Raw genomic sequence first — 9084 nt, 5'->3', positions numbered from 1 at the left:
GAGCAACAGTACATCTCTTTCACAAGTGGGTTGAAGTATCTAGGTTCACAGTTGAATTAGTATAGTTATATATTATTGAACTCAGTATAAGCCCTGTAAGACATAAAATTGGATGAGTTTTTAACCTTTAAAAAAGATCCCCATTTCATTTTAGAATATATTGTTCCTTGTACTCCACTAGGCAGATCCTCTGACAAGTAAGAAGGCTCTTGAAAGATTTTAACTTGAGGAAAATAGGAGGTATCAATTCACTTCAACCACAGTTTTTAGAGAGGAAAAATAGCCAGGAACAGTCCCAAGAGAGTGAACAGACAGCCTACAGATTCGGAAAAAATAGTTCCCAGCTATAATCAGACACAGGGTTAGTGTCTAGACTATATAAACAACTGCAAAAATTAAGTTTCAAAATGGCCAATCAGGGTAATAAGCCAGTGACCTAAACAGATATTTCTCAGATGAGTAAATACAAATGGACAGTAAATATTCCTAAAAGTGTTCAACATCCTTATCTACCAAGGAAATGCAATTAAAACTACTTTGAGATTTTATCTCATGTCAGTCAGAACAGCTATCATCTAGAAAACAAAGGACAATAAATGTTGGTGAAGATGTGGAGAGGAACCCTTATTTACAGTTGGTAGGAATGTAAACCGGTGCTACCACTATGGAAATCAATAAGGTGAATTCTCTAAAAGTAAAACTAGAGCTACCATATGACCTAGCCATACCACTCCTGGAAATATACCCAAGTGACCATGTGCCCTACCACAGAGACACTTGCACATCCATGTTTGTAGCTACTCTATTCACAATAGCAAGGAAATGGAATTAGCCTAGCTGTCCATCAACAGATGACTGGATAATGAAAATGTGATACAATGGAATTTTATTCATCTGTAAAGAAAAACGAAATTGTGAATTTTCAGGAAAAGTATGGAAGTAGAAAACATGAAGCAAAGTAGCCCAGGCTCAAAAAGACAAATACCATATGTTGTTCATCATATGAAGAGCGTAGTCTCTGTAATATATGCTGGTCCAGGTGGGTGTAAACATGGGTAAAGTCCAGAAAACTAGAAAGGGGCCCATGTGACCTAAAAAAGGAAGCTTTAAAGAGAGTGGGGGAGGCAATAAAACGAAGTGGAAAGAGAATATCAGGGGCCAAAGGGTGCGGCAAGAGAGGACAGGGAGATGACAGGAGTCGGGGGACAATCAACCAAAATGAATTGTGCACGAAAATCCCATACTGAAACCTGTTGCCTTGCAAGATAAAATTTAAAATAAAAGTAAAGTATTTAAAATAAATAAGGAAAAAGAAAAAAATAGGTATCTTTGCAATATAGCAGTAACTAGACTTTCTCAACTTAAAACAGAAGTAGAGACGTTTTTGTTCTGATTGGCTTCTTATATACAACCCAGGAAAGACCATGGAGCCAGACAGAGAAGAAACCATGACCACGTCAATAGCATTATACTCTAAAAATATTTGTGCACAACATTTTTCACTACTATATCAGATGTGGGGCTTTGTGTCTTCCTATAATCTGAGCTATTAAATACTTTTTCTTTTTGTGTGAGCACACGTGTGTGTGAATGCCTGTTGGTTGATGTCAGATGTCATCCTTGGTTGCTCTCCACATAACTTTTGGAGACAGTCTCTCATTGAATTGGAGGCTCACTAACATGGACAAGCTGGCAGGGCAGCAAATTCCAGGAATGCTCCTGCCTCATGCTCCTCAGAGCTGGGATTATAGATAAGCCCTGCCATGCTGAGCTTTTACTGGGTGCTGGAATCAAGACTCAGGTCCTCATGCTTCCATAGTAAGTCCTTTACAGACTGAGCCACCTCCCCAGCCCCCATTTTTGTTATTTTTGACAAAGTCTCCATATAAATTCAACCTGACCTCACACTTGCCTCGGTTCTCCCACCTCAGTCTCCCAGGTACTGGGATAACAGTCTTGTGCTGCCATAACTGTCCCAACTTAATTCTCCCACTGCAAGTTGTGTTTTATTATCCTTCTATTCCCCTAGTTCCCCTGAGATTTTTTATCCTTTTCCTGATCTCTAAGTCCATGGATCAGAGAAGCTCTTCCTCTGTAGTCTCAGAAGTTCCTCCATCACTTCTCCAGTAATGACAGCCTAGTGCTTATGACTCAGTCCCTTGAAATGCTCTTTTGTGTTCTAATTTCTTGGGTCCTTCTTTTTCTTTACCTGAAGCTCACTCCTCAGGTTCAATGAGGATTTTCTCTTCTCTTCTAGCTCCATCAGTGTGGCAATGGTATCTGTGCAGTCTTCTGTGATCCCCAAATCTGTCTGCCTCATTGCAACTTGCTACCAAGATGACAGAACTGTCCAGCTTTTAACTCTTCAAAAATGTATTTTCTCCACCTTAAAAAGTGTTTGACATTCTTAGTAATTAGGGATGCAAACCAGAAGTACTTTAAGATTTCAACTGCTTCCAATAAGAATGGCTATGATTAAGAGAATAAAGGACACCAGATGCTGGCATGGATAAAGGGAAAGGGAAACCTCATCTACTGCTGACGGGATTGCAAACTGGGAAACCACTGTGGAAATCAGTATGGAGAACTCTTAAAAAACTAAAAATAAATCCACCATATGATCAGGTTATACCACTTCTTGGCATATACCCAACAGACTCATCCTACTGCAGAGGTACTTGTGCATCCATGTTTGTTGCTGTTATTGTCACAAGAGCTTAGAAATGGAAACAACCTAAATGTCCTTCACCTGATGAATGGATAATGCAAATGTGATACATTAACACAGTGGAGTTCTACTCAGCTATAAAGAAAAACAACCATGAAATTTTCAGGTAAATGGCTGGAACTAGAAACTGTTATACTAAATGAAATAACAGACTCAGTAAAACAAATGACATATGTTTGCTCTTGTAAATCTTAGCTCCAAATCCCTAGATGTGAGTATATATCCTGATGTAACTGTAGGAGCCAGGAAAATGGAAAGGAACCATAGGAATAAAGGGGAACAAGGAGCCCAAGAGACAGGGATAGGAGGAGACAGGTGTTACCAAGGAAAAAAATGTGGGAAATGGGAGTAAACTTTAACTGGGGAAGGACTAGGGAGGGTTATACGTGGGTTGTGAGAGGAGAGATAAATAATGTTTAGATGGTATGAAAAGCCGGATGGAAGTGTTCAAAAATAAACACACACTAAGTGAATGAGTGCAGTGGATAGCTGAAGAGAGAGACTCCAAAATGACACAGGCTGTTTCCATACCCTCCATTGCCTCCCAGAACTCAAAGGTAAGACCATATTGCTGAAGATGGGACATACATCAGGACAGGACTTGGAGCAATGGAGCTGGAACTGACCTGGAAGCCGCCTCCCTGAAGACCAGCTCTCCTGGTTCCAGAGGACACTATGCAAGCTGCTAAGGGAGAAAACTAATCAATGGTCCTACACAGCTGTAAAACAACACTGGCTGGTCCAGCAAACTATCACTACTGATATAGCAGTGGCACTTTTATCCGCAGTTTAATTGGAATTAAGGCCTGCTCAGTCAGAGGGAACTCATGTGTGGAACTGAACAAAGACAAATACACATGGCTGGAGAGGTCAGAGGTCCTAGAGAAAAACTTACTTTTGCCGCATCCCTAGACCCACATAAATTCTTACTGTAATTTCTTGCTGTATATGCATCCTCATATTTACAGACAAGTGTACTTCTCACCCCTCATCATAGAAGCCTCTTTTTGCAACATATGGAGACTATTAGAGGTTCAGAACTGGTCAAATGAAGACAATAAGATCTTAACCCTAAGTGACACATCTTCAATGTAACCTCTATACATAGGATGAATGCACCTCTCAACTCTCACCAGACAAGCTTCCTTATGCAGCAGGTGGTGACTGACACAGAAACCCACAATCGGCCAATGAACAGAAAACAAGAGGCCGCAGAGTGTGTATCCCTAAATAGAACACTTGTTTCAAACCTTTGCCTCCCAATGCACAAGGATTATTGCAGAAGAGAGGGAGGAAAGATTGTAAGAGCCAAGGCTGGGAGCAGGGGTTAACCACAAGAAAACAGAGACTTCCGGACAATTGATCAGTTAATCATATGAACTCACAGCAATGGTGGCAGTATACACAAATCCTGTGCATTCTCAAACCAGACAAAAATTCCAGTATAAACATGGGGAAATAAGAAATCCCAGCACAGCCTCAGGAACTTAAGGCAATTGATGGCTGCTGGAGGGGGAGAGACAATGTCTTACATGGATGGAACTCTTGGTGGACCCAGTAGATGGACCCACACTGAAGGACATTTGGGGACACAAATGAGACTCTGTGGGCCATATTATTTATATAAGAGTACACCAAATTGAGCAGGGGGCAGTGAGGGGAAGTGTGGATAGGGGAGATCTGAATACCATCAAACTACATTATAAGGAAATCTCAAAAATTCAGTTAAAAAAATTTTAAATGTGTTTCCTCTCTTTTCTCTTCCTTTCTATCAAAGTCCAGTTTTGTGTGATGAACGCATCTTTTTCCTTCATTTGTATAATTAAGATAATATTTTTTCAATGAAAGTGAAATTCTTAAGAAATTATGAATAAGTTAACTGTAAAAGGTTTCATCTTTAAATTGCTTTCAAAGCTCACTAAAATGCAGATAACCTTTTGAATTGCTTTCTCTCCGATTATTTGCAAAGTAGCTTCCTTATCTCCCTGAGGTTCACTGGTCAGAGCAGACATAATTATGGGAGGAAGTTTCCTCTTTGTCCCTTCCATTTACAGATGCAGCAGAGGGCTGGGGAGATGGCTTAGTGGGCACAACACTTGCTGTGCAAGTGTGAAGGCTGTATTTCAGATCCCAGAACATATAAAAACTGTCAGGCAAGCATGGATAGGCTACCTGTAACTCATAACTTGAGAGCTAAAGACAGGGGATCCTCAGGACAAGCTGGCTTGCTACCCTAGACCTTGCCTCAGTAAATACAGTGGGGAGCAACCAAAGAATACATTGGACATCAGTTCAGGTATGTACACACACAGACAGGTTCATACATATCTTGGCACACACGTATGCATCCACACACATGCAACCATACACTCATACCACACACATACACACTACCAAAGAAATTAATAAAATAAAATGTGGTGAATTCTCTTGTATATACAAGGAAAGACTCAGAATTTAATGTGTGTGGGAACCATACTACGGGGGCAGTGGGGGGGTGGGGCACTGAGGGAATTCCCCAGGATGTACTGGAGTTCAACAGAGGCTGACGCTGGGGTGATTCATGCAAAGATGAACCATTCATGATGTGCTAAATCCATGGATGAAGAAAATAATCTGATGCAACTAAAGCAAAAGAATTAACTGGGGAAAACTTGGAAAAATCCCATGAGATTCTTAGCTTTAGAGCTGGGAGAAAATTTGAGAAATAAACACTAGTGTAATTACGTAAGGGTTACCTTCAAACAATTCAGAGCCACTTTCTTTGAGAGTCATGCATATATTGTGTATGTATGTATTGTGCTTTTATAAACACAGTAGACCTTTCTATTAAAAATACAAAGTCATGTTGGGTATGGTGGCGCATGCCTTTAGTCCTAGCACTCCCGAGGCAGAGGCAGGCAGATCTCTGTGAGCTCAAGGCCAGCCTGGTCTACATAGTGAGTTCCAGGACATCTGGGGCTACAAGGAGACCCTGTCTCAAAAAAGACCAAAAAAAAAAATACAAAGTTATGTGTTACATGTCATGTATGAGACTCTGGACAAGAAAATGAAACAGTACCAAAAAACACATATGGGAGCACAAATGCTCTTAAATTTTAAGGAAAAATATCAATCAGTCTGGTCTGTACTGGTGATTTAGTTTAACCCTCAATATTTACAGACTCCAGATTGGACTGGAGAATGTTTAGGGAAGCAGGCATGGTGAGTTAAGACAGGACAATAAAAATACAGAAACCCCTCACACGTCATAAAGAGTCCTTCACAAGACAGGAAACCAGTTCTGAATCCTGAATACCACAGTTTAACTTTGCAAACAGACCACTTCCTAAAGGACAGAAAATACAGGAAACTTCCATAAACTCCTAATTCATTATCTTACCTGGCTGCCTACTCAGAACCACAAGTAACAAAGCTTTCAGGTTTGTGTATATCAATCATGCAAGTCGTGAAATACTCTAGGTGATAGTACATGCTGTGTATCTGACTGACATTCTTCATCTTCGGAAACCTCTCTGCCATGCTGCAGCTCTGTAGCATTCTAGTGAGATCTATAGACCCAAGGATCCCAAGGGAGCGTGTCCCCTGGAGCTGAGCAGGGTAGATGAAAAAATAAACAGGGCACTTTTCCCTAGCTGCGACAGGAGGGCTAACCTAGTGCACTTTGCTGCGGCTCTCTATTTTTCCTTCTTCCTTTCATTGTTATGTGTGTTTCTTACTTTCAGGTCTGTGGACAACACAGGTCTTAGCAGCTTAGTGTATTATCATAACCAAATTCTTTTCACTGCAGAGTTGTGAATTCACTCCCTCACCTTAGCAAGTTCCCTGGAAATGCTCTTATATATTTAACTGAAGGGAAATTTAAAAAAAAAAAAAGGACTTTAAAAAGTGGTAGTAGTTACATTGTGTGATTGCACACAGAGATGATTACATTTAATATTCTCCTTTGTAACTGAGTTATGTTGAAGAGTAATAGAGGGAAGCACTTTCATTTGTTTATTCTAAAGCTGAGATTTTTGCCATTAGGGACAACATTCAATTATTTTCTTTAATTCTGTGGCCAAAAAAACTCACTGTTTGAGTGGAATGGGTGACACTGTCTTTCCAATGCACATTCTCACATCTCATCATATACTTTCACATAATTTGGGTACAAACAATGGCCTAGCTGACTTATCTAAGAAATACCTATGTGTGATCTGTCATCTACCCAAATATTATAAAATAGCTTAATGGCATTCCACTGAATTTGTCCTCTTTTTACAGATTTTTTTAAATTATGTGAGTGTGTGTGTGTGTGTGTCTCTGTGTGTGTCTCTGTGTGTCTGTGTGTCTGTGTATGGGTATCGGTATGGGTATGGGTATACCCATGGGAGTGCAAGTGCCTCAGAGGCTAGAGGAGCCAGATCTCCCAGGAGCTTGTCACAGGAGGTTATGAGCTGCCCGACATGGGTCCTGGGAACCTGTGATGGTTGGTCTTCATGTCAAAAATTGCCACAAATTAGAATCCCCTCAGTGATGGGCTCAAGTGATGTGAGAAGTCCCAGCCCAAATGTGGATGGCGCCTTCTGGTAACAGCCCTGATAAAAAGGTCACAGCAGGAGGATTGCTCGCTTTTGCTCACTTGGCCTTCCCTCCTGTGCCAGGTGACTGCACCGCTGTTGTTGCTGCTGATTCCTTCACTCACGGAACCAATATGAGAATGACTCTTTCTGGGAGTCTTTGCTTTTATGTTGCTCATTGTGGGTCTTGTTCTGATTAGTTTTGCTTACAATGTGTGGTTTTATTGAATATGTGTGCATTTCATACAAAACATCTTAGACATCTTTATACCCCTTCCCCATCCACAACCACCATAGCCACACACACACACACCGGGCTTCATGCACTCTATCATATATGTTAAGGCCTATGAAGTCAAACTTTTGTACCCAGATGTCCCTCGTTACTGGCATTGTGGCCCCTGGTAGGTCAACCATGTGCTAGCAGATGGCCACAACAAAGGGTACATGGGTAATATAAATTAGACTCAATGAGTTAAAAATAAGAGGACACAAGTTTTGGTGGGTATGGGAGGGGCAGGCAGACCTGGGGGAAGTTGAAGGAGGGGTGAATATGATCAAATTACATTGTACAAAATTCTCAAAGAACTACTTTAAAGAAAACTGACTTTCCCTCTCCTGGAAGTGATTACCTGCAGATAGCTCCTCGGGTAGGGGTGGGACATCCTACACGCAGCCCACCTCCATGATGAGATTTTGAGTGCCGAACTTTCAGCTAACTGTGGCTCCATCCCTGAGGGACCCACCAGCTGTTTACTACAGGGCATCTCTGACTTTCTACAGCCTCAAGGAACTAGGGAAATCTCTGTACAATGCCCTCCCTCAGGGGTTCATTTTTGTATATAAGAACAATGATGGCTTCCACTATAAAGGTTGTTTTTGTTTTCTTTTTAATATTTTAATTGGCTTTTTTAACTTTTATTTTATGTGTGTGAGTGTATTACTTGCATGTATATAAGTACATCCAGTGTCAGTCATCCTGTGCAGATGCATAGCCCTCTGGATGTCTATTGGCAACCAACTTGAACCATGCTGGAAATTCATATCAATACCAGGCTGCCTCTACATAAACAGGCCCTCAGACCTACCTTGATTCCCTACAGATTGTGTAGTCTTTTTCTATATGCTGTCTTTACAAAATAGATTATTAAAATTAATTTTTTTAAAAAAGCTGGGGGTGGTGATACATGCCTGTAAGCCACTTGGGAAGTACAGGCAGGAGAAACAAGAACTTAAGGCTAGCTTGGGTAACATGAGACTTAGCCTCAAAAAAAAAAAAATTCCCTCCACTCCCCCAGAAAAAAAAATCTAACTTAAAAAAGAGCAAGATTGGAGACTGGAGAGATGGCTCAGCAGTTAAGAGCACTGGCTGCTCTTGCAGAGGACCTGGGTTCATTTCCCAGCACCCACATGGAGGCTGACAACCTTCTATAACTCTATTTCCGGGGGTCCGGTGCTCTCTTCTGGCTCCATGGGCACTGCACACCACCAGTGCCCTTACATAAGTGAGGCAAGGCACTCATACACATGAAATAAAAATAAATACATTCATAATTTCTAAAGAACAAGAAAAAATGCAAAATGTCTAACTTCTGAAAAAAATTGCATCATTCATTTATAAGTTGGAGCTGAGTGTAGGAAACCAGGATGCCAGGCCCTAGAGTGAGGTGAGCCTAAAACTTATAGGCCCAGGCTGCATTCTCTGCTAAAGGGAGTGGCACTGAAATCAGTGGCTCTGATAATCCCTGTCCTGCAGAACACTGTTAGACTGGCAGGAGGAAGCGGCCTGGGCAT

The sequence above is a fragment of the Nannospalax galili genome, unplaced genomic scaffold, assembly GCF_000622305.1.
Source record: "Nannospalax galili isolate Female #2095 unplaced genomic scaffold, S.galili_v1.0 scaffold1105, whole genome shotgun sequence".
In the NCBI taxonomy this organism is placed as follows: Eukaryota; Metazoa; Chordata; class Mammalia; order Rodentia; family Spalacidae; genus Nannospalax; species Nannospalax galili.
The sequence above is the reverse complement of the archived record's forward strand: the minus strand, read 5'-3'. Positions refer to the sequence as shown.